Source organism: Pholcus phalangioides, unplaced genomic scaffold, assembly GCF_987345545.1.
Source record: "Pholcus phalangioides strain wild (caught in Gottingen) unplaced genomic scaffold, Ppha-v1.0 ptg000009l_1, whole genome shotgun sequence".
In the NCBI taxonomy this organism is placed as follows: domain Eukaryota; kingdom Metazoa; phylum Arthropoda; class Arachnida; order Araneae; family Pholcidae; genus Pholcus; species Pholcus phalangioides.
The window spans coordinates 55,450,498-55,476,009 of record NW_028301602.1 but is presented as its reverse complement, the minus strand read 5'-3'; the positions used below and the strand labels follow the sequence as shown (position 1 = coordinate 55,476,009).

Sequence of the window (25,512 nt, the reverse complement as noted above, 5' to 3'; positions counted from 1 at the left end):
TGGCTCATCATATGCTAAAAAGAGTTAAAATTTTTTATAATTGTGAACATAACTCAAATTTGATTTAAAAAAAAAAAAATCGGGAGTTTGAAAAGGTCTTGGGCCTATATATATAAAGCACAAGCTTTAGCTGTTCAGGAACCTTTGATTAGAGCAGCCTCAACAAGCATCTTCCTAAGAAAATATTCAAGGGGAAGGATAAGAGAAATGAAGCTCCTATGATCAAATATATTAGGGTTTGGGGGGGGGGGTGAAGGGAAGCAATGATGAACTAATGCAGTTGGTGGGAGCCAATGAGGACGGGGGCGTAACGCAAGAAGGGGCGCCTTATTCACCCGACCCGATCGCCTGTCCGTCGCCAATGAAGGCACCAACGCGGCGCCACATGACACCGTTTAAACTCAAACCACTTTCAACTTATAGTATCTCTCTTTTTCCCCCAGCATCCCGTTGTCACTGGCAACCGGCGATCATTTTCTCCGTTCACCCCCCCCCCCTCCCCGCTTCTATCAATCCACTTCTATTATCTGCTCTCTGGCATCTTTGAGGGAGAAGTGCGGCAGCAACGTTGAAGAATATTGCGGGGATGGGGGGAAGGAAGCATTGCTGATCGTTTAGCTTCTGGAGGGGGTGACGACGACAAATAATAAAATATGAAATGAAAAAAACCGAGAGTCGACTTTATTGGGGGGGGGGGGGGGCAAATACGGCGATGCTCAAAGTAGAGAAAAGGCATTTTCCACGAATATCTCGGAGGTTCGTTGTATCATCAAATAAAAAGGAAAATATCATTAGTGGTATGCATTTGAAATTCGTATTCCCAGTTATAAACTCGAATTATTTAGAATAAGCTATTGTGTTTTTGTTTATTATTATATATATCAACATATCTCAACTGGATTTCAAAAACCATTCTATTATATATATCTTTTACTTTTTCAGAATTGATGTTTGAAAAATATTATTTAATAAACATCTTTTCCGGTTCATGGAAAAAACCTACAAACAAGTATGTTTCCCTAAATTCATGTAGGTACGATTGTAACAACAAACATATCTAATATTACGGGGTTCGAGAGTAATTATAGAAAGTAACGAGCGCTGAAATGCCGACCGCAAAAAAAAAAGAAATCTTTAAAATTATTTAGAAAGCAAAACGACAGTTGATACCCGATTGAGTCAGCAGCGATAAAATGATTGAAGTCGAATTTATTAATTAAATGACCGATTACAATAGACGAGGAACATCATTTTGGCAGCCACGGATCAAATAACTTCACTGTAAAGATGCAAAATTTTGGATATTCACGTATTCGTCAGAATGAAGGGACATTATACAAAGGAAAAAATTATTTATAAAAATGCAACAAGTTCGGAAAATGTTTAAAAACACGGCAGTTGATTGCTGGATTTGTGGTTACTTGAGTCAGCTGATCGAACTTGAGCAAGGGAAAACCGTGGATGGAAAAATCAGCAAAAGCTAGAGCTGGAGAAGAGCCAACAAAATGACCTCGGCCGCCCTCATCCATCGAGCGATACCGAATAAACGGAAGTCGGGGACTCGGAATAATTACACACATTTAGCAGCCATCAAGTTGTGCGTTTGTGTGCGCGCACGCGTTTAAAGACCAGTTCATCGTCCGACCGATTCCCATGGATACCAGAGTCAAGGCAAGAGTGTGAATAAGTCGATTTTTTTCGCCATCGAGTAAAAGGTTCCAGACTTTAGTGAAAGCTCTCGAAAGATGAAGGAATGCCCACTAATCAGCCTCATTTGAGAACAAACGACGAAATCACGAAAAGGAACAAACGTCTCCATATAATAAAGGAAAGATCAATTCTCGAGGACCATTGATCTCATTTTTGTCGCACCACGGTCACGAGGGATAATTAGACCGGGACCTACAATTTATTGCCGATTCCGAACGGCAGGCTTATTTTTTATACTCATCGAGAGGTTGGTACGCTAACCTCTAGATGGGGGACTCCCTGCGGTCGTGTCGCCATTTTTGTTGTACCCCTGTGTCAGGGAAGTTTTCTGACAAGGACGAACCGGGTATCGAACTCGACACCTCTAAACATCCTTTGGTACTTTAGGCGAGTATCTTATCGACCTGGGCTACCGCGCCCAAATTCTCGAGGACAAACACGATTTTTCGGATGGTTTATTTTATTGAATATAATGCTTGAAGCCATTCAAAAATATCTTCTGGAAAAGTTACAAATGATACAAAGCAATAATTTCCCCGCCGATACAATACCGATTCAGGGCCGTCTAAATTAACAGCACCATAAGCGTCCGAGAAAAGGTGATGTTTTCTGGGGGGGGGGGGGTCTCTAGCTGGATGTACCTGCCTACCAGTTACATACTTATTCTAAAAACTCTAACTACATCTTCTCCGCCACTGTGGTGGTCAAGTGGTCATAGTGACGGACTCGTATTGCAAGGATCCAGGTTCAAACCCCACCGTCGCCGCAGTGGTGGTTGGCTGAAGTTGGTTTTCTGCGTTTCATAACTTTGAGGAGCGAATGCGTGCCGACCTCCCTGTTAAAAAGTCTCGCCACAGAGAGCAACAAACCTACAACGGTATAATTATTCAATTCATTACACTTCATTCACTATGAGTTGAGAAAAACTCATATTTTAAAATTTTGATTGCAAATGGCAGCACTACACATAACAAGTATTACACAGAAACAAACTTCACGGAAGGTTCACTATACGTACACATTCCAACATGTACCAATTCGTTAAAAGTTCCGCAGAGGAATATGGACGAGATGCATGTCTGGTTTAGTAGTAGTAGTACATCTTCCTTCCCTTTCCTCCATGTACTCCAACCCGAAAGGACCCATGCGTTAAGACAGCCCTGCGTCGAACACGTTAGTGTCGCATAAACGGTTCTTGACACCAACAGTAACTTCCAGTGAAGAATCATTAATTCGAAATTAATAAGACTCGCGCAAACGAACGTTATCAAACAATATAAAAACTTGATATTCTCCAACCCTCGGGAGGAAAAAAAAAGAAGTCTGGATAACCACAAAGTCGGTTTTTCTCTTCTCTCCCTGTGTTGCCTTATTAAAAGAGGAGAAAAAAAACAGACGAGTGGAATACGTACAGTTTTAAACAAGATAGATGGGGGTAACATAGCCCTCAACTTCGCTGAGACAAGTTTTTTAAAAAGGGGGAGGGGGACAAGAGAAAAATTCTGAAGCAACGAACTCAAAGAAAAAAATAAATGTGAGGATGCAACTGCATTTACTACAACAAAAGCGATAACGATTCCGAAATGGAATTACTTTTATTGATTTACAGAAGAGAAATGGAAGACTAAAAAAAAAGGAACTAGTGGTGGAGTAACAGACTCGTAATACAGCGAGACACGAAGTCTTTTCCCTACCCAATTTTTTCATTTCGCTACTGTTCTTTCCCCCGGCTTTTAAATACGACTGCACCTATGTAAGAAACAAGATTTGCGAAGATCAGAAGATCATTTCCTCGCGTTCCAGGTTAAGATTTTTCTTTTTAATTCAGAAAATATTTTTCGACGATATTATGATCAGCTGAAACAAAAATTCGCGCATTCAACCTTCAAACTGCTTCCATCATCTGTAAGCGATGTTATAAGGGGTCGAATTTCAAAAACCCTTCTTAGTTAGTGTCTTGTGACCAAATTTCATGAATTGCAGCGATTTCGGCTCGGCGTGATTTCTCAATGTTACCTTTGAACCTCCTTAAGGGTCGAATTTCGAAAAACTCCTCCTTAGTGAGTCTTTACGCCATGAAATGGAACTATTGACCAAATTAGATATTTATAAAGATATTTGATTTGTTTGAGATATTTGATATTTATTTTAATGCTTCAGAGGTTACTGGGCGATCATGAATCAGTGAGGACATGCTATTTTATATATATAAATCGATAAATATTTAGGAAGAAACTGATACTTGAAAATACAATGCTGTCTACAGAAAGTGTCTTTCAGCTATTTTTTTTTCTGCGTGCCCTTGGATCATATTTTCTTCTAGTGGCTTCGTCTTAACCCTGACTCTCACATTCAGCGAAGCGAGATTTTTTTTACTCCATGAATCGATTTCAAAATTATAAAAATGGTCGAGATTTACAGGCTCTTTGGGATACGCATACAGGCAGTTAGCCACACACACACTTCCGGCACAACTCACTCACCCCTGGAAGGAGGTAAAACACGAGTATATTACCTTCAATGGCAATAGATCGGGGTTGTGTTTTGTTTAGAAGCCCCTCCCCCTTCCCAGACAAGTTCTGTCAACCTCCCTTTAGTGTGGGGAGGGGTCTGTAAGGTTTTACAAATAGCCGCACTGTTCCATCAATATTTTCGCCAATCTGATTTGTTTGTTCACATATGTACTTTTTTTCATATGTGAACAGCTCTCCGTAGCCCCCTCAATCTCCTGCCATAACTTCCCATTCGATTCCCGCCCGTTTCCCTCTAAGAATATTCCAGGGCAGCAGGTATATAAAACAGAGGTTGGCTTTAGTTTGCGCGGAACCCCTGGCGGTCGCGACTCCTCCACAGAACCCAAAAAAAAGTATGAATAATCCTTTCAGACCCGTACATACAAACGTGCGAGTAGCTTCTCACTTCAGGTATTTTTTAACCTCAGAGAGTTCAGTCCTGACTTCAAGAATTAAGGGTGTTTTATAGTTGAAGTCGGGGCTGAACTCACTGAGGTTAAGAAAGAATATCTACAGCAAGAAACTGTAAATATGTACTACTTCATAAAACACACTATTGAAGAAACATTTTACTTATCTTAACCCAAAATTCTACAATACATTACCACCAGAAATCACTCCCAATACTAATTTACCATCCTTTAAAAAATGTGTCACGCAATACATTAATTTAATTACATGCTGCATCTAGTTGTTTTTGCTTTGATTCCAACATCCAAAAAACATATTTTTAGATGCGGCATGTAGAACTGTTTTTAAATTGCACTCCTCTGTTGCCACGAATTTTTATTTTAATTTGAATAATTTGAATTTTTTTAGTTGAATATTTTGTTTCCCATACTAATTTTTACTAGAATTTACCAGAATGGGTCATTTTTTGATTGAGTCCTCGGTAATATTTTTTTGTACTTTTTATGATAACAATAAATTTGAACTGGATCTGAAAGGGACATTTCTACAATGTGAATATTTTTATTAAATAATCAATATAAACATTTTATAGCTTTTAATATTACAAAACCCCAGTGTTCCACGAAACATCAGTTGGAAACTCACAGCCGCCTGTATTTAGTAGAATTTAATTTTCTTCTAAATAGTCAAGTGTGAACAAAATTTCCGCTTTCAACCTGTATTTGTTTTAAAGGATGCTCAACAAGCTGCCAGTTCTCAAACTTGTCATATATTATCGCAAGAAAAGTCGATGGAAAGAAAATGGTAATGTGAGCAACCGATATAGGGATCAAGATTATGCGACTCGATTAATCACAGAAAGAAAAACAAATTATGCAACCACTTTATCTTTCTTAACCGGACATTTGATGCATGTGTGTTACAACAACTGTGTGAACAATAACTGTACTGTACAATAACTGTAAATCGGCCGACCATTTTAGTGAGAGTTTGATAAATTTCTTTAAATTTATAACTTCTACCTGCGATTATGAATAATATCCAAGCGTCATGGGTGAATATGATAAATCGTACTAAATTCATCACATTTCCCGGTTACTATGCATAATCATTTAATATTGGTAAATATGATAAATTGGTCCCATTGCCGTGATGATATTTATTATTTAAATGGCCGTATTAGAGAGCCAGAGTCTGAGCCGGATATAATAAACTCAGATGTAACGAATTTTTTTGAACATCCCCGAAATAACTCCAATTCGACGAATTCTGAAATCACACCTCGATATGACGACCTCTAACTAAAAAGATTTGATTTAACATATTTTTACAAATTCTTGCGCGAATACAATCAGACCCCGATACAACAAACTTCTATTTAACGAATTCTACAATCGGACAGCTATATAGTTTATCCATATTTGACGAATTCCTCAATCGGACCTCGATATAACAAACTACTATTTAACAGATTCTATGATTTACACAGATATAATGAAGTCTCATTAAACAAATTTCACGATCGTACTCCGATATTAAGTACCATTTTTTCAAATTATCGTTACGTATAATTTTTTTAGCAGTTATCAAATTCACCAATGGCACTTGGTTATGATGCATAATCACCGGCATAGGTGCCAATTCACAGACTAGAAAAATCTGTAGTTTATCCCGTGATGACACATTCATCAAAGAAAACGCGTCAAACATATAAAAGGGGGAAAACCGGGGATTTTTTTGAAATTGCAACTGGTGATCATATAAAAATCCCGTTTTTCCGGGACGCATTTTTCTCTGTCCTGATTTTTTTTAGCAATAATTACCCACTTTGATTACTTTAACCATCATATTTGGTGACAATTAGATTTTTTATAACTTGAAATCCTGATTCCCCATATTTTTCCTGAGGAAACGGGGTCAACCTGAAATTGCAAGGACCGGAAGAGTATTTTCTTTAGGGATTTTCCATTCAAACAAAGCTTAATTCGAGGACTTTTAGGATTTTTCTATGAAGATACGAAAAATCTGAATTGGATTTCCGACCGGAAGATTTTAATAAGGCTGAAAAATCGGAAGCATTGGCACCTATGCACTAGTAAAAGTGATCTTTACTCAAGTTTTTATCTTTACCAACGACGCTTGGGTATTATGAATAACCATCCCGGTAGTGTGATATTTTTTTAAAACTTATCGGAACGATTGTTGATTATGCACAATAACCGGTTATTATGTATGAAAACCGATTTATCACATTTACTGCAACACATATATTCTTTTATATTGGAAAATTCTGGCCTGAAAAAAAATTCCTCTTAAAGAAAAAGATGGGCTTCCCGAACACGCTCGAAGGGAGAAAAAACAGCTATATCCTTTTTTTTTTTTTTCCATTCCCCTGAAGTTTCATAACAGAAGAATTTCCACGGAATTAACCGAGACACTCAACCGAACGGAGAGGGGGGAAAAGATATAATTCGAGCTGGAGATATATGCCCAGTATATTTTCGTTTACGTAGTATGAGAAAATGAAATGTATAAAAAAAAATAGGCATACCAGCCGGTCCAGTAATGAGAAAAAGCTAAGAATTCAAAGTGTAAGGAACGTTTATAGCATATTGCATCATTTTATGAAATGCCGACAAAATATGAGCAGCGGGCGATTCGAAATGAACTTTATTTGATTGAATGTTTTGCTGGTTCATAATCACGAGACATTCAGTAAGAGAAAGGGAAATTTTTTGGCGCTGGGCGGATACATATTCAATAATAATCGATATTTGAATGAAATGTACAATAACTAAACCGTACATGCAACTCGTAAAACTAAATGTACTACTACTGGGCGCAAAGCTCAAGCATTTCATATTCGCCTTTGGTTCATCACAGGCCAACTCTAGAACTAATCAAAAATTTTATACTTGATATTCTTAAAAATGAGCACTTTTACCAAACAGATTTATATTTCACTATGCTTATGATTGAAATTCCGTAAAAAAGAATTACCACGTAATTCGAACTGAAAAATTTGCACAAGCAATCATGTGAGTTTGGTAACGTAATGCTACGCATATCACAAGCAGCACCATTCTTACAAGCGTATCTTGTTCAGAAATTATCTTTCAATTGAGATTTTCAGAAATCACGAATCTATTTAAAGTAGTCATTTTAATAAATTTAATTATCATAAATAGCATGTAATTCATCTAGATCACTCATCTTCAACCCGTTACTCGCGAGCACCAAGATTGCTTAATACTCGTGCCCGATTTAGTGTTCGCGAGCACTTGATCACAACGTTCCAATTAAACACCTTGTACAAATTTCATTCAAGGATTGAAATAATCCTAATTTCATGCATTCCTATATCAAACTTGCCGTAAGGGTGCTCTTCTTTAGATGAGGCAGAGCTCGCGACTCAAAAAAGGTTGATCTCTGATCTAGATCGTAACAGCCGTGGGATTAGAAGCTGGCTTCGACTACCCAATGACAAAGCATCTCATGCGTAAACAGCATTATTTTCCCTACGTTCATTTCTTTGAAAACGTGTAACACACAATCAGTATGAATACTTATCGAATAGAAGACTATCCTTCTCAGAAAACTGAGAAAGTCTAAGATACTGCCGCGAATATTAGCTATATAAATAGGCCAAATTAAAAAAGATGCGTAAGAATTTATTTCACGCATCCACAAATATACTTGTGCTCAGCAATGTGTGAGAGCCACGTTTATCAACAACCTGAGTCCCAGGAACCCAAGTTACATCGCATAGACATTTTCCACCGAAACGAATAAGAATGGTTAAGGTATAAAAACGTTACCTTACTTTTTGCAACGACCGGAGGTGTGAATGTTGGACGGACTTGAGAGGGTCTATGGCTCTTCCGGTTGCCGAAACGCAGTTTCTCCCCATTTGCCGGGTGGGAACGGGCTTGGAGGCCCCTCCCGGACCCGATCCAGCACTTCTGGGGTCCGACGCAGCAACTGATTCCGGATTTTTGAAGGGGCGCCAACTGACCTGCTGGACTCGGAGGCAGGAGTCGGATGCAGGAATTCATAGAGGGATTGCGCAAGGGGCGTAACGGCGCATCACAAAGGGGGTGGGGCAAGTGTCTCTGGCAGGAGGAGCCGCGACGTAGGGTCTTGATGGGGTAGAGGGGACAGGACAAAACACCCATCATCATCATCACTACTAAAGTTGAGGATGAAGCAAGACCGGATAATGCCTAAAGCATCCACTATGCAAACCAAAGATGGAGACTGAATATCACATTTCTTTAACAAAAAAACTGACACTTGATATTGGAGCATCTACCATGAAAATTATTCATAAAGTTGCTGAATAAATACCACAAACCATACATACATCGCGTAGATTAATAACGCACATAGCTGAATATCAACCACATTTTTAATATACGTCATATGATCTGAAATACTTTCCGAAAAATGTTAATCCAAGATCGGCAAATGAGCTTATATGAACCGAAACAGAGAAAACAGTAGGGTCGTGCCAGTGGTTCTCCATTGATATACAATGGATCGTTCGGGAGGTGGTGAATAATAATTAAAGTAAATTTTATTATGCATAAAAGAAAATTTAATTTGTAAACATGATACAATGTACAGGTGGTATTGTGTAATTGTGTATATATGAATTTTAATTGTGTATATATGAGTATACGCACGTCATATATACACAATTCCTGAGAATAATTGAATCATAAAAATGTGAGAACTACTGCGCTGAAGCAACAGGAAAGGAAAAAAAAAAATTCTCAAGATTATATACTGTGCAACCGATAGAAAGATATTTCCATCTTTACTAGTAAAGCCAGAGCAAAGTAGAGAGATGGAAAAAAGAGGAAAAAATGGGTTGAAAAAAATCTAAGCCAAAAAAAAAAATATACCTTCTTACAAACACGATCCCAGACTTTCAAAAACTTTATTTTGGAGTGTAGCATCAAGTACTGTAATACACTGTATGTAACCTTAAGGTATATTATATTGTTCCTACGAAACGATTTGTCAAATTAATATCATGGAGGAGTCCGTTTTATGTAAAGCATGTGGAGAAACAAAAATTCATGTGAAAAAAATTCATTCACATTCTAATGCCATCCGGTTAAAGCGAAGTTAAACGCTGCACATGCGTAGCGGCAGGTGTTGACCATCTGCCGCCACCGTTGTTCAGTTGAGCGTCGTTTGTGTTCCGTGAAAGACTTGTTTTACAAAGCGCTTGTTTAGTGCGTTGGTTCTTAACTGAGAACAGGAAAATGAACGAACAAAAGATCAATTTAAAGTTTTGTTTTAAGCTTGGCAAGACACCGAAAGAAACTCACGCGATGCTGGTACGTGTTTATGAAGATCAAGCACTGTCCATGAAGGTCAGAGCAGAAAAATCACGCATCAAAACGATGCTAATCACCTTTTTTGATAGTCAAAGCATTATCCACAAGGAATTTCTACCTTAGGGCCCTTTCACACGGAGCGGATGCGGGTCCGGAAGAAGTTTTAACAATTGGAATATACTGCGCCTTTCAGACGAGCCGAAAAATCTCCGCACCTAGGAAATGTTCATGCGGGTCCGGACGTCGTCCGCATGTGTCAAAACCTAAGTGCGGGCTCCGCATCCGCACATAGAAGTTTTGACAATAGGTTTATTCGGAGCTATTCACACGATGCGGAGCGAATTCGCCCGCATCTTTGGCTACTTTTTGAAGGTGATTTTTCACGGAATTTTTTTAATTATTTGCCATAAATACCCTTAAAAACACCATATGATGGTCCCTGCTCATTAATATAATGTACCTACATACGTCTATCCCTTCGTTTCCTTCTGAGATTGAGATATAGAAACTTTAACTGCCTTTTGTCCATATTTCACAATTTTATACAATAAAACCTGCCAACAACGGCCACTGACGGGACCAAAATTATAAGCCATTACGAATATTTAATTGACTACATACTTTAATAACTTTTAAACTTAATTTAAAAATTTTAATTTTTTTCTTTATAAATTTTTAAAATTATTTAAAAATATGAATATCTGCAATATTATTTTAAATATTTGTTATTTTTTTAAATTTTTTAACTGTTAATTTTTTTAAACTTCAAAAAAAATACTTTTATTAAACAACGTTATCCACGTACGGTGTTCACTCAGGGCCGGATTAAGACGTTTGAAGACCCTAGCACTTGAATATTTTTGGTGGTTCCCCCGATACCTGCAAGTTTATTTTACTCGATATTCAGTCTATAAACTTGAAAAAATGAAATTTTATATTTCAGAAGTGAGACTAATCTAAGGATGGGATTTCACTCTAAAAGGTTTATGAAAGTTATTTTATAAAACTTGAAAAATGTAACCAATAAACACATCTGTTACATTCGAGAGAACTTAACTGATCCGCCTATTGGTTGCATTTTTCAAGTTTTATAAACAAACTTTTATAGTGTAATCCCGGCCTAAGACAGAATTGTGATGTGAATATTTCTAAGCACAGGCATTTTGGAAGTCTCCACCCCTCCCCTTTTTTACTACTTGCAAATTCTTTGATATCTCCTGAATTTTTTTTTTTTTTTTTTTTGGAACATCGAATGTTTTGGATTTTTTTGGATTGGATTTTTCGAACATTAGATGTTTTTGGTATTTTTCTTCCATATTTTTCCGAAAAGACGGATTTTTTTTTTCAAAATATTTTGAAAATATTTGACGGCATTTTCTCCCATCGACTACTTGTGAGGATCGGAATGAAGACATCTTTATTCCCATATTCTATGTGGCTCTAGATTAAACCACCAAAGAATGCCTATGGCCACTGAATCAGAGGTGAAGGAGAAAAATAATTACAAAAATTGCGAAAAAACAGTTTTTATGTACGAATTCGTCCGCATCTTCAGCGCTCGTTTGAAAGGGTATGCGGACCCGCGTCCGCATCCGCTCCGTGTGAAAGGGGCCTTAGGGAACGACGATGAATGCTGCAAGGTACATTGAAATTTTGACCCGTTTCATGAAACGTCTACGCAGGGTACGACCTCAGTACGCACAACAAGGTTCATGGTTTCTTCTTCACGACAATGTTCGCCCTCACACAGCCAATATCGTCAAACAGTTCCTGGCAAAAAAAGGGGTGGTGCAAATTGAACAACCACCATACTCGCTAGATCTCAATCCTCCAGACTTCTACCTATTCCCACGACTCAAACTTGCTTTGAAAGGAAAGATTTGACGATATTCCTGACATCCAACGAAACCCTGGTATAGGAGATCTCAGCGGTGCATAGTAATGAGAGGCGACTATTTCGAAGGACAGTAAGGTAACTTTCGTTAACATTTCATCTACGTTAATTTTACAGAACTATTCACCGAACTTTATTGTCAGAGGTTGTATTAAAACTATGTTAAAATAGGCACGCGCGCACACACATTTATGGCATGTGAATTTCAAAAAAGGCATTTTTACCAAAAAAATTTAAAAATAGGCAAAAGGCGGCATTTATGGTACTTTGCCTGAACTTCCGGGCTCTATGGATGAGTATGTCACGGCCAATTCAACTCAGATAAGCGTTACTGGTGCTATAAGTTACCCCTAATTTTCAAACTAGCCACCGACTGAAAGCGCATCGCAAACCAGCTTGCCAAAGCCCTAAATAGTCATAAATTCGCGTACATTTCGGACTTGGGTCGAATGACCAGACAAATTCAGGAAGTCGTCAGCCATTTCGAGAATTAGATAAACTTTGGACATCCGAGGTAGCATAAGAATCTGCAACCCTCTACATCTTGGAGTAAAGGAAAAAATTCAAGGCAAAGAAGTTGCTAAAACTTATCTATTTTCAGATTTAAAATAAAGTGAGTTATATCGTAGTAAGAGCAGTAAATATACGCAATGGGAATAACATTCTGTATATAGTCCAAGAATTTCGACTCCACTGGACAGAAAAAAGAAAAACAGACTTACCGATTGATAATGTGCATTAGAAATAGAAAAAATCGTAACTAGTATGTGACAAGGGATAATATTGTGACACGGGGTGCTTTTGCTGCTTCGACCTCTCGAATGCAGAGAAGCCCTCATTAATGACGAGCCGATCAACAAAAATCTACAGAACTCAGTGGTAGTTCTTCCTCTCTGTGTTAGGTAGGTTCTCCAAAATTGCTACAGCATGGGTGCCAATACAGACTTGAAAAATCTGTAGTTTATCCCGTGATGACGCATTCATAAAAAAAAACGTATCGAACAAACAAAAGGGAATTTTGAAATTTCAGGTGACCATAGATAAGTCACGTTTTTCCCGGACGCATTTTTCGCTGTCCCGATTTTTTAACTATAATTGGCCACTTTGCTTACTTTTGTCATCATATTTGGCAACAGTTACCGATTTTTCGTACTTGAAATTCTGATTGCTCATGTTTTTCTTGAGGAAACGGGGTCAGCCTGAAATTGCAAGGACCGGAAGACTATTTTCTTTAGGGAACAAAGCTCAATTTGAGGACTTTTAGGGATTTTTCTATGAAGATACGAAAAATCGGAAGCATTGGCACCTATGCTACAGGTACAAGTATGTCTAGAACAGTGGTTCCCAAACTTTTTTTCCTTCCCGCACCCCAGAGAAAGGCGACTTACCTTCCGGCACAACCTTGGATAATGTTTTTTATTTTTTAGAAAATTCAGGGTTCTTTTTTCTGCAATTGATTACATTAATTATCCAATAATTAATTTCCGTGAATTCTTTTACTTATCATTTAAATGTCTTTTCGATTATGGCTGATATTTAATTTTAGCGTTTTTAATTTATTCAAAAACGAAACATTTTCATGCTCAACGAAACACACAAATTTCATGCTCGAGCGAGGACTTGACTAACATTCCAATTAGCACCACGGGGGAATCGTATTCAAGGATTGAAATAATCGTCATTTCATGCACTCGTAAGAAATCGCAGTAAGGGTGCTCTTCTTTCGATGATGGGTACAGGCAGTGCCAACGACTGGAAAAGGTTTGAGGACCTCTGAACTGTAAATTAATGTTTCTTTGACAATTTTTCGACGTTTTTCCTGAGTCGTGTGTACACGATAGTATCAAATCTAAGCGCAACATGCTAATAACACGAGGTACCAATGTAAACAAACCGCGAAATAGTTTAGGTAAATAATGATATTTTTCTCAACCGAAATGGAAAACAAGTACGATTGCTAATCCAAAAAACTTGTACAACTCAAAATTTGTATGACACATTTCTGCGAGCAAGTCAGAACATTGGTACGATTCATATTTTTTTTAGAAATTTAAAAATTAAATTTTTATCATCATTTTCATTTTCCTGAACAATCAGTCAACATTTTGTAATTTCATTTTCGTCTCGCACCACCAAAAATGTTCTCCCAGTGGTCTAGAAGATTTGTTCAATGCCAAAGATTATATTTGGGCATTCACACTCATTTTTGTCACTACGGTCATCTCCATACGAGGACTAATTAGACCGGTATCTACGCGCGATTCAGAGCCAGATCTTTTCTTTTATATTTCTCATTTGAAGGTTGAAGCGCTAACCACTCAGGATTAAGATTTCCTGCGGTAACAATGTGCACTTAGATATATTTACAAGTAAAAAATTAATTATTCTTCCAACACAAACACTCGGATGCGATTCTTACAAACTGTGTCCGCGATCAAATGCATAATCGTGGTTATCGTGGTTTTCTTCCACCCTGCACACAAAAAAAGTTATCATCTCAATTTTCATTCCCAAACACGTTCTAAGTGAAGCAGTGTCACAACTTAATAATGCATATGGGAATTCGCAATCACATACGTAATTTAAAAATTTAATCCAAAAAAAAAAAATCCGGGTAAATTTCTTCATCTCATTTTCAAACATAGAAAATTACATTACTGCTTAAAGCCCCCTCTTTCTTCGCAAAAAAAGCTCAACTCGCATTCCTAGACACTGAACTTATAGAAGTGTTAATGGTGTTTGCGTAGAAACATCAAAAATGGGCAGTAACAAAACAATCTCTTTCTCTCTGCACTTTCAGTCTCTTTTATCCGTGAGACATGCGCCATCAGGCCATGCTTCGTATCAAATTACATACACACACAGAGAAAAACACGAAACGCCGTAGTTACACGGTAGAAGTTGCACACTCGCGTTTTTTTTTCTTTGATGGATCACTTCTGCTCTACAATGGTATCGAAGTATTCCATTGCAATTCTAGTTTAGTCCTGATGAAGTTACAAAGCTGAAGCTTATATAATAAACCAGTATATTTTATATCGCAGCATCTGAATTTTCAGCTGGAAGGTTTTCTTTACTTCAAATTTTAATTTGCGTTGTAAAAGAAAAACATACAATTAATAATGTCAACACATCGGCCGATTTTTTTATATTTTATGAAATAATGATGTGACAGTTTTATTAAAGCAGGGCTTGACAAATCCCTTGCAACCATGGTGACTATAAAATCTGTACTGGCGCCGAAAAGTTACTGTACGTGATTGCTACGTTGGAATCTATTAATAACACAAAATTTTCTGATTTCGTTGCCTTTTAGCATAAGTACATAAAATCCCGGAGAAATCGAAACGACATTTAGGAGTTGTTTCTTTTAGATTAATTTTTATCACTCTTGGTTCTTAAGCAATTGACTGGCATCTGAAATTTTCTTTAACCAATTTAATGTCAAATTGTGGATTTTCCGCATACCCTTTGTCCGGAGAATAAACACCTTAATTTCAACCATTTAACCGGCATAGCAAAAACCAAAAAAAAACAAAAAAAAAAACAACTTATAATTTTCAGCACGTGCCATAGACATAAGATTAACTAGACTGCGCGTCCTATTGTCCGGTCCCCTCTTTTTTTTAAAGCACGAACCCCCCCCCCCCCCCATGTGACGAGGTGAATAACAAGACTATGATATCCATAACTTGGCGCACTATCTTCGTACTGGGCAACACATTGCTTGTAATGAGTGAAGAAAATTTAGATTCTTGTCTTATTCGTGGCTTTTGCTTGTTATTTAAAAGCAGAAATTAAGTGCATTTTAATATACAAGAGCAATAAGCATACGGTACCCATGGCTCCCACAAGGGTGAGGCTGACAGTGCTCCAGCCCCGGGACAATTGTCATCATTTGTTTTTACACGCTATAAATTAACTATAGAGAGCCCCTGAACAGGAAGGCATGGGGGCCCACCAAATATCCCAGCCTAGGGGCCCTGCCCCAGGATGTGGGGGGCTCATGGTGGTACCTAACTTTTACGAATGAAATTCCTAATCAAAATTACTGCGATAATTCTATTTTTGTAATATGAATTTCTTTTTCTCCCCTTTTATTTTTCATTTGTTTTTGTGGTTCATAATACACAGGGGCATAAGCAGGATCAATCTATGGAAAGGACGCAAAAATTTGCTTCCCTAGAAATTTTACGAGAGTATTGCCACCCTTCAAAATGCATTTAAATTAACAAATTTGTTAAAATAGCACATAGGTTTTTTTTTTTCGATATTTCAAATTTCTTAATCGAAATATTAATTAAATTTTTCCAATCTTTGGTTGGCTTTGGGGGCGCACAAGCCTCCGATGACACACATCCTCTCCTCATGTACGCCTCTGGGTCCAAGACCAGATTTTTCACGAGACCCTGTTTTGTGATTTCAAGTGAAAAAACCAAAAAAAATGTGAATTGTTCCGGGCTCCCAAACTGGAGCCCTGAACATCCAAGAAAATTTTTTTGATGAGCCATGGCAAGGAATTTGCCATAAGAGCTGAAAATTTAATTTTCATGTACATACCCAGAATGTACACATCTGACGAACTGTCAAAATCTCGCCAACTTTGACCGCCAAACATATTTCTCATTCGAAGACACAAAATTATATTACGATTAACATTATTTAAAATTGATATATTCATTTTAAATCAATATACAATGATAATAAGCATTCTTATTTACCTAAATAATGTACTCTACTTTAACGTATAACAAAGTAAAAAAAGCTTCATCGGAAACAAATTGTGCGCCAATCCTCTACCGGTGGGATACTTGGCGAAACAAAACATTCAATTAATAAATATTAATACAAAAAGGAAAAGGAAATTTAACTCGCCTGTGAAAGGTAATCTCGCCACCTTTAATAAATGATACATTGCAACCAAAAGCACAGCAGGATTTCGGTATATTTAGTGATTTCTTAAACACACCAAGGAGTGACCATTTTGGAATAACAAATAATTTCTTCTTACCACTAGTGAAAGTAGCCACTCGTCGGGATTAGGTGTAGGAGACAAAAACCGACCCTGCATGCGCAAACTATGGTTATACAGTATTATATCTATGCCATGTGCCGAGAAGTAAAGGAGAAGAAAACGTGTTCTATCGACAAATCAGCATCACAAAATATCTGGGCTTGTCATTGCTAAAATAAAAGGCTTCCAAGAAAGCGAAATATCTCGTCAATGTTGATTGGAGGGTTAAAAACATAAACGGAAATTTTTTTTTACAACGTGACTGCATACCTCGTGTCGCATAAAATTCGAGTTTACGCATAAAAAACCCACACATTTAGAAATGTAAAACTGAAAATGTTAAATTATCGTATGTTATCAGTCATTTCCATTCTCAGTGGAAGTGCTTTCGCTCTTGAACAAAGCAGTTCGCCTTCATTATGGAACTCATTCCTTAGGAGCAAGGAATTAATTATTCGGCCTTCCTTGATCTTATTTTGGTGCGACCAATACTAATGATGAAAACGTTGCGCAGAATGCTTGAAATAATGCTAAACTCTATTTTAGTTAATGAAATAGTTATAGCTTTGGGGTCATTCAAGTATTACGTCAGCATCGAGGGGGGATGGAGTTTCCAATTTGCTGGCAAGGGGGGTGTTGGATGATGCTTACGTCATCAACCACCAAGGGCGTAGCGGTGGGGGGACTTGGGGTCTGGTCCCCCCGAAATGTGATAAAATGACCGAAGAAAGGGAAACGATGGCGAAATCTATTGCTCTATCACTTTGCCACCCCCCTCCCCGAACGAAATTTCTGGTTATGGGCCTGTCAACCATCCTTTATAAAAAGGAAATACAGTATTCTTAATGGCATCTTACTCGGTGCGCCAAAAACTAGAAAACCTTTCGCTAGTTTGTGGGCATCTGAAACATCATTCTTCCTGTTGAAAAGTCCCCTATAGAGCCACTTCAGTGATCTCTAAATGTTTCGCGGATCTAAGTGATCTGGAAATGTGCCGAGCGTCACTCAAGCGATCCGTAATTATGCCGTGGATCACTTAAGTAATCTGTGAATGTGCCACGGGCCTACTTGAGTGATCTGAAAATGTGCCACGGGTTGCTTAAATGCTCTGGAACTCTGCCATGGGTCCGGCGATCTGTAAATGTGCCTCTTAGTTCATTTTTACAAAATTACATTTGAGGTGGCGTGCTACATCAGATAACTTCCAGGGCCACATTTGGTCTGCCGGCCAAGGCTGCCATATATGGCTTAGAGGGTGGGTCGCAATGAATTTCTTAAAAAGAAATTGCGAGTTCTTAGCCTTCAAATAACATTGAAATTGATAAAAATCGATTACATTAACATATAAAAGGTATTTTCTTTCGAATTTCTTTTTAAAATATTTTTTGCATTAAAAAAATAAACTTTTGATCGTCTGGCGAGGGGTGGGCATGAGTGCCCTATGTCGCCCCCACGTCTCTGATCCCAGCAATATGTGTTAAGTGGTAGGGGGCAGAGATGACGGAATTTTGCTGACGGGGCGGGGCAAAAATTTGCTGACGTGATACTTGAATGGCCCCTTAGTTCTTCCCATCAGCTCAGTCAAAATGAGATCTTTTCCCGGGGATAAACTTTGAAGTAGGAAAATAACGCTGCTTGTGTTGAATTATCACCGCTTTCCAATCTGTTAGAATTTATATTATTTACTTACCTGCACTTTACAATTAACAATTTTTGGTGGTTGGATCCCTTCGAAATTGTAGGTCTGTTGCTCTCTCTGTAATGCGTGATCCTAACGTATTTATATTGTCAGAATTGAACTTGTTTTGTGTTCTTGCTGGTGCTGCCACCTGTGTTTTAGTATTTTGCATAATGTAAACCTTGATGAGTTACAAAAACACATCAATGGTATTGAAGCCATCTGTGAATGTATCATATAACTAGTCAGCTTGACAAACCAATGAAGTGTTTGAGAAATCAAGATCTTTCTCAAAAAAAAAATATTTTAGGTGAGCATCCTGCGGAAAGCCAATAATGACGGTGATACTTTGAAAACCCACGTTTCTCAACATTTTCATACATTTAAAACACAGCTGCCCAGTGTACGACTCCCCTCCACTTTAAATTCATTAGTAGAGAAAAAGAAAGTTTATACTCAGAACAGGCCGAAGGACCAGAGTGAAGTCAATTCTGAAGAGAACAGAGGATAAAATGAGTCAAACTGTTGTGGGGGGATGAGAAATCGACCAGACCGAACAGCAGCATCGATATTATTGGGAAATATTCAAAATAAATATATACGACTACAGTACGTACAAGGGGAAAAAAGACTGACAAGCCACGTGGCAGAGAACTGGGAAAAATTCATGATTCACAAAGCAGAGTATTAATACAAAGCCACTGACAAACGATAACCGGAAGATTCTGGAAACGGAAGGAAGGGAGGGATCGAAGAGCCTTATGGCTCGTTCTTCCGTCCTCTCCAGTTTCCGAAAGTTCAGACAGAGAGGAAACACGACAGAGGCTTTATTCTCGGGCGAGGGGGACTCCATCGCTCTTGCAAATTTCATCACTCAAAGAGGAGAGAAACCAAGCATTTCGTTATTTGCGATAGATTTTTTTTCGTGAGAGCTTAAGCCGGGTTTTCCTAGGAGCAGGTTTGTGCAGCGTGAAAACGCTGATTGGTCGAAAAAACCTTAATTTCGGGTTTTTAACCAATCAGCATTTTCACGCTGCACACAACGCAGAAATTCTACTCCTAGGAAAACCTGGCTTTAAAGCCGGGTTTTCCTAGGAGCAGGTTTTCCGTGCCGAGCGCAACGTGAATCACCCAGCGCGACACGCCGTCCACTCACCAATAAGAAAAGCAGCATGACAGTTTTCCAACAGAGCGCAATACACCTCACGACAGCGCTTTACGTCGGGCGTGATTGGCCGACTGCTTCTGGAGGAGTCAAATGCGTCGTGCACCGCGCATTTTGCCGATGCTCTCTTCATTCTTGTGTAATTGCTTTCTATTCCCTTCAAACCGGAGCATGCAGACGACAGAGTAGTTGATGCCAAGGCCATATACTATAATATAGCCGCCCTGATCTGATGCGCCACGCTAGGAAAACACAAACGCGTATCGTAAGTATGTAACACGTTTCTGCTGGAGTGAAATGGTCTAATTCGGTTCACGCTGCGCAAAAAACCTATTCCTAGGAAAACCCGGCTTTACGGAGTGAAGACAAAAAGATTTCTTCGAACACGCGCAGGAGGAAAAAGTTTCCAAAACGAAAGTGTTAAATATTTAAAAAAAGAAAGAAAAAAAAAGGGTTTAATAACCCATAAGATGACCTTAACGCGTAAAAATTCATCCACGAGGGGTCACTTCATGCTGAATGTACAGTACACGTTACCGAAGAGTCAGATTGATCAAAATGAGCACTAGAATTCCACACAGATTGAGAAGACCAGAGCGAAAACCCACGAATCCCTTCTAGAAAGAAAAGTTGAATAAGCAGTATTCGGTCAACGCAAGATCAATGGATGTTTATGTTAGTGTACATGCGTACGTATAGTACTTGAATTCATACTTTAATGAAAACGTGAATCTTTCGCCACAGGAACGATTTAACTGACATGACCAATCCTACATTCGCATCTAACATACACACAAATACGTAAATCAAACCTTGAAATGAAGAGAAGGGGTTCATGAATTCCTCGTCTAGTAATAACTAGGCCACAACAACGTGTGGGACAATTGAAGGCCATGTACAAATATAGTCGGAAGGCGTCGTCCCACGTTCATGCATAGATAGCTTGGTGCACCGAAATATTGAAAACAAGAGAAAAATTAAAATTTCCAACAAAAATTCACCAAAAAACACGAGCGAGAGTTCTTCATTGATACGAGGGTGCGTATCTTACGCTAGCATAGCATGCACGACTTTCGAGTTTATACCACAGATGTAATTTATTCATTTCATTTTTTTTACACAAACAGTAAAACCTCGATAAAACGATACTCTGCGGACCAAGGAAAAAAATCGTTGTAGAGGCAGCAGTACAACATTAGAGCAGGGGTGCTCAACCTGTACTCCACGACCGCTCCACGACAATAAGTCACAGCAAATAAATTTATTACATAATTACATAACAATAAATTTGAAGAACAGTAAATAATAAAAAAAGCCCATAAGGCTCCGCAATGAAAAGTTATTGACTAAAATGGGTTCCGCGAGTCAAAAAAAGTTTAGACCCGTTGCATTAGAGCAGTGGTTTCCACCTGGGGTGCGAGAGGGAAAAAAATTTCATGGCATTATTCAGGAAAATTGAAATGATAAAAATTGAATTTTTCAATTCCTAAAATATATAAATCATATCAATATTTTGACGCCTCATTTTCTGACAGAAATGTGTCATTTTACACTGTAAACCTTTTCTTATTCGATTAGCGATCGTACTTGTTTTCCATTTCGGTTGAGAAAAAAATACCATTATTTACCTAAACTATTTCGTGGTTTGTTTACATTAGTACCTCATGTAATTACCATGTTGTGCTTAGATTTGATACCGTCGTGAATACACGACTCAGAAGATACGTCAAAAAATTCAGTCAAGTATCAAAGGAAAATTATTTAAGTTGTTGCAGCTGGAATCAATAAGTGAAGAACTATTCAATGTTTTTTCTTCCAAATCATAAAAAATGTTTAAAAATAGTAAGTTTTTTTTAGTTTAGTTTTGAATTGCAAAAAAAAAAAAAAAAAAAAAAATTAAGCAAAAATCAAATATTAGCCGCTGCCAAAAGACATTTACTTATTGTTTAAAGAATTCATAGAAATTAAGTAATGTAATTACATAAAAACTGAATTTTCAAACAGATAAAAAACATCTAAGGGGGTGCGGGAAGAAAAAAAGGTTGGGAACTACTGCATTAGAGCATAGGCATTTCCATTAAATGTCTATGCTCGAGACATGAAAAAATACCGGTGAAGAGGGATTTATCGTTATATTGAGGATCATTGTAGCGAGGTTTCACTGTGTGTGTGTGCACTTGAAAAAAAAATGTTTTTCACCCTCATCCCCGTTTCTCACAGATCGTTTTCAACATAATACGATCCCGTTTATATGCAGAAAAATATAAACGAATTAGTGAAATATTGTGTGCTGCACACTTTTTATTTTCTCCCCAGATCACAGAAGTTGGGCGCGTCATTTACAGTGGTATCAAACATATTGCAAAGAGAAATAACACAGAGGGATAAACTATGTTTTTATAGTAAAGGTTGGTTATCTCTAAAACCAGAGATGTAGGCAAAGATAAGGAGCAAGAAGCAAAGGCTCTACATAGAATCAGATCTATCCCCCTCACAACTCCCCACACGCAAACACGTGTGCGTACATATTCACGAGAGCAGCGTTAAGATACCGTAAAGAACGCACGTCCTTTCCTCCCCACTCTTCCTGCAGGTCAAGGTTGAGCAATACTCTATCAAGACATATAACGCACCAAGATCTTGGCGTTCTAATCTCTGTACAGTAGCAGTGAAGACTAAGAAAAATAAAATACGCATGGTATATAAATAAATGGGGGGGGGGGGAGAAGAGTGACGTAATGGAGAAGATGGCGTTTTGGATCAAAAGAGGATTGCATCGAAATAATCCAAAGAAACTGGTGAACTGAGTGTTCGGCTTGTCTAGGGTAAGCGGAAAAAAAGCGGAAAGGTACTTATGGTAAAAATTGCGTGATTATTTATCAGGCAACAAATGCATTATCGTCATATTTATCAAGATGATAGCCTCGCTGTCAAAATAAGTGATGGTAAAAATTATTTTTTCTAATTTCTTTTTACTTTCGAAAATATTTGGAATTATGTCGAAACATTTATTGAGAAACGTTGGACATAGCCCATGTTTTCTGATCATGAATGTGCAGAAAATGAAAAACGCAATATTTCTCCAGCATTGAGACTACTATTTAAAAGCCATATAAAAGTAGAAAACATCGGTTCAATTCGACGAGGTTCAAGACACACCGACATCGCGTGAAAAAATTAAATCGCTTAAATCGAGTGAACCCAAGACACATTTATTTAACCGCGGATGTCGAACGTTGTTTTTGTGAAACAGAAATGCGGAATACAGTCCGCACAGGCCATAAGACAGAGGTCGAGAACCACCTGTTCCACAGTCATTCAAACTGTGCGCATAAGGTGTGCATTCTTTGCGTACTTTACGCCTATTTTTCAATGAGGCGAGAGTACGAAGGAGTAAATTATCAAGTAAGGCAATGGTTTTTACGCAAGTTCGAGGTGACGCACGCATATGGAAATACCTCTCGAAAAAAGCGTTAAATGTAATAGCAACCTCTTAGATGTCTTTCCCTCCACATCCATAAACGAAAGAGGAAAACGAATTATGCAATGTACGACGCTTATAGCTCTTCAGAGCAATAACTTCAACCACATCAGTCCAGTCATATAGACCTACTCACACACTCTAAAAACACACATACTACAAAATCCGCGTCATTTCCTTCCTGGTCTTCATGAGACGGAAATAGTTCGTCCGCTGTGTTCACTACTATTTGTGGTTAGCATGCGATCTCGCTATAGGTTTTCAGAACAACGAACACAAATATTCGGATCCATTCTGTTATGGGTCAGAGTAGAACAAAAACATTCCACACGATTACTACAGGTGATTTTCGTTCATTTCAACAAAGGTACAAAAAAGTGTTCGGATGAAAGGAAGTTACTGTAAGTCGTGAGCACAATATTTCACCCCACAGTAGTTACTCATTTCAAGCACTCGGATCAGCTGAATAATCTAATCTTAAAGACGATTCAAAGCGGCCAGACAAAACACTCTTGCATGAACATTCTAGCACAAAAATTTGAACCAGACATGAATTAGATCCGACCCGACAAGCGCCAAGTCACCATGCCGACAAAAAACTAGCATTGACACCTAAAATTTTATATACGCAATTACTGAATCGGAGTGTGAGAACGATCCAAAAGTTTCGGAAATTATTTTAACGTATTTGACAACTTAGGAAGATGGTCACTAAACCGCGGAAAAGTTGTAGGAAGCATTATTTTGCACCATTTCTCTCGAAAACTAACATGTCTGGCTCCTAAATTTTCTCGATTTGTTAAGCCCTATTTTAGACCATGCATGCTATAGACCTCTTAGATCCATGCGGTTTTCTACCATAATTTCAACTCCACAAGACGCACTGCACTGGATTTACTAAAACGAGGTACATTCTCACCTTATACGCTAGTTTTTGGCTGTTTGCTGACTTGCTTTTACGAAGACTAGGCAATCAGAAGAAACTTATTCTTGTTACTTATACTCAAAATATGCCTGCTAATGCTTCGTGATTTATATTTTGGATTCTGGACGGGTGAAATAAAAACTTGAATAAAAAAACTTTGTATCTTCACTGAAGCATTTTTCTGCTGAGGTCTAAAATTTAACTATGTTGCTCGTTAGTAAAAACAGGTGATGCCGTTAAGATTCACTTCTACTTTGCCAGGTTACATCGAATTTGACCCAGTTGGAAAAATTTATGGCAGATGACAGCACTACGCATAACAAGCATTACACAGAAACAAACTTCACGTTAGATTCACAACCCATACACGCACGTTCCGGCATGCACCAATTCGGTAGAAATTCCGTAGAGGAATGTGTACGAGGGGCATGTACGGGAAAGTAGTAGTAGGTCACATAGGATAGTCATATTAATACAGCCATCGTAAAAATAGAATGCTGCCCGTGTTTGTTTCAGTAGGATAATGACTTCAAAAAGATGGTAAAATATTTTTTTTTTTCAGGAAACGTGGAATAAAGAAATATGACTATTATAAACAAGCATTTTCTTGCTATTTTCTACAGGTTACGTTCTCGGAGGCGAAAAGTGAGAGCGAAGGTGCGACACAGATATATTTAGAAGCAAAAAAGCACGGACGATGTGAGCCTTGCCATCATCAAAGTCTGTTCCATGCATACACATCAATATGATAGAAAACAGCCACACACAACGGCCTTCCTTCGTGACGTCCAACCAACGCCATCATTCTCCATCTTTCTAGAGGAGACCCTAAAACGCACAAATTTCCTTCTTCCTCATTTACCAAGATGAAAGAGTGCATGATTTACTTCATTTAGCACGATGATATTTCTAGTAAAGTAAATTGAAGCTTCAGAGAGTAGTGCGTTAAGTTTAACAACAGTATTTAAAGTCTTTTCGAACAGTTGTTTTTCCCAGAAAGTTGACCGACAAAAAAAAGAGACCACCACTTTGTTTTAAAAAAAAAATTGGTTACAGATGATAATTAAAAGAAAAATTAACTTCCAGTTTCTCAAACGTTGAACAGCGTTTAGAATCTTATTTCCCTTCATATGGCTTCCCTTTAAACTTTTCGAGCTACATCTGAAAAAGGATGCACATTTTGTTTGTCAAACCTGTAAACCACCGTAAAAAAAGAATCATTACGGAGATACAAAGAAACTCGTGAACACTAGCGAAGCAAACCACAATTTCCGGAAAGCTAATCGTACCAGTAATAAATATTCTGATCACAAAGAAAACACGTTAAACCCACACATTTTATATTTCAGTGGGCTGTTCCACAATAACTGAGA

General features: G+C 38.0%; 1 protein-coding gene across 3 annotated transcripts in view; it reads right to left on the bottom strand.

Annotated features, from left to right (window-relative positions):
- rhea (Talin_middle and talin-RS domain-containing protein rhea) overlaps window positions 1–25,512 on the bottom strand; it is a 184,581-nt gene that overhangs the window by 128,609 nt on the left and 30,460 nt on the right. Inside the window, exon 1 of one of the 3 annotated variants that reach the window (XM_089236566.1) lies at window positions 8,458–8,626. The exons of the other annotated variants lie outside the window; for them this stretch is intronic. The gene's annotated coding sequence lies outside the window, so the exon portion shown is untranslated. Of the gene's footprint in view, window positions 1–8,457; window positions 8,627–25,512 lie in introns of those variants that run through there. 3 annotated transcript variants of the gene reach the window in all.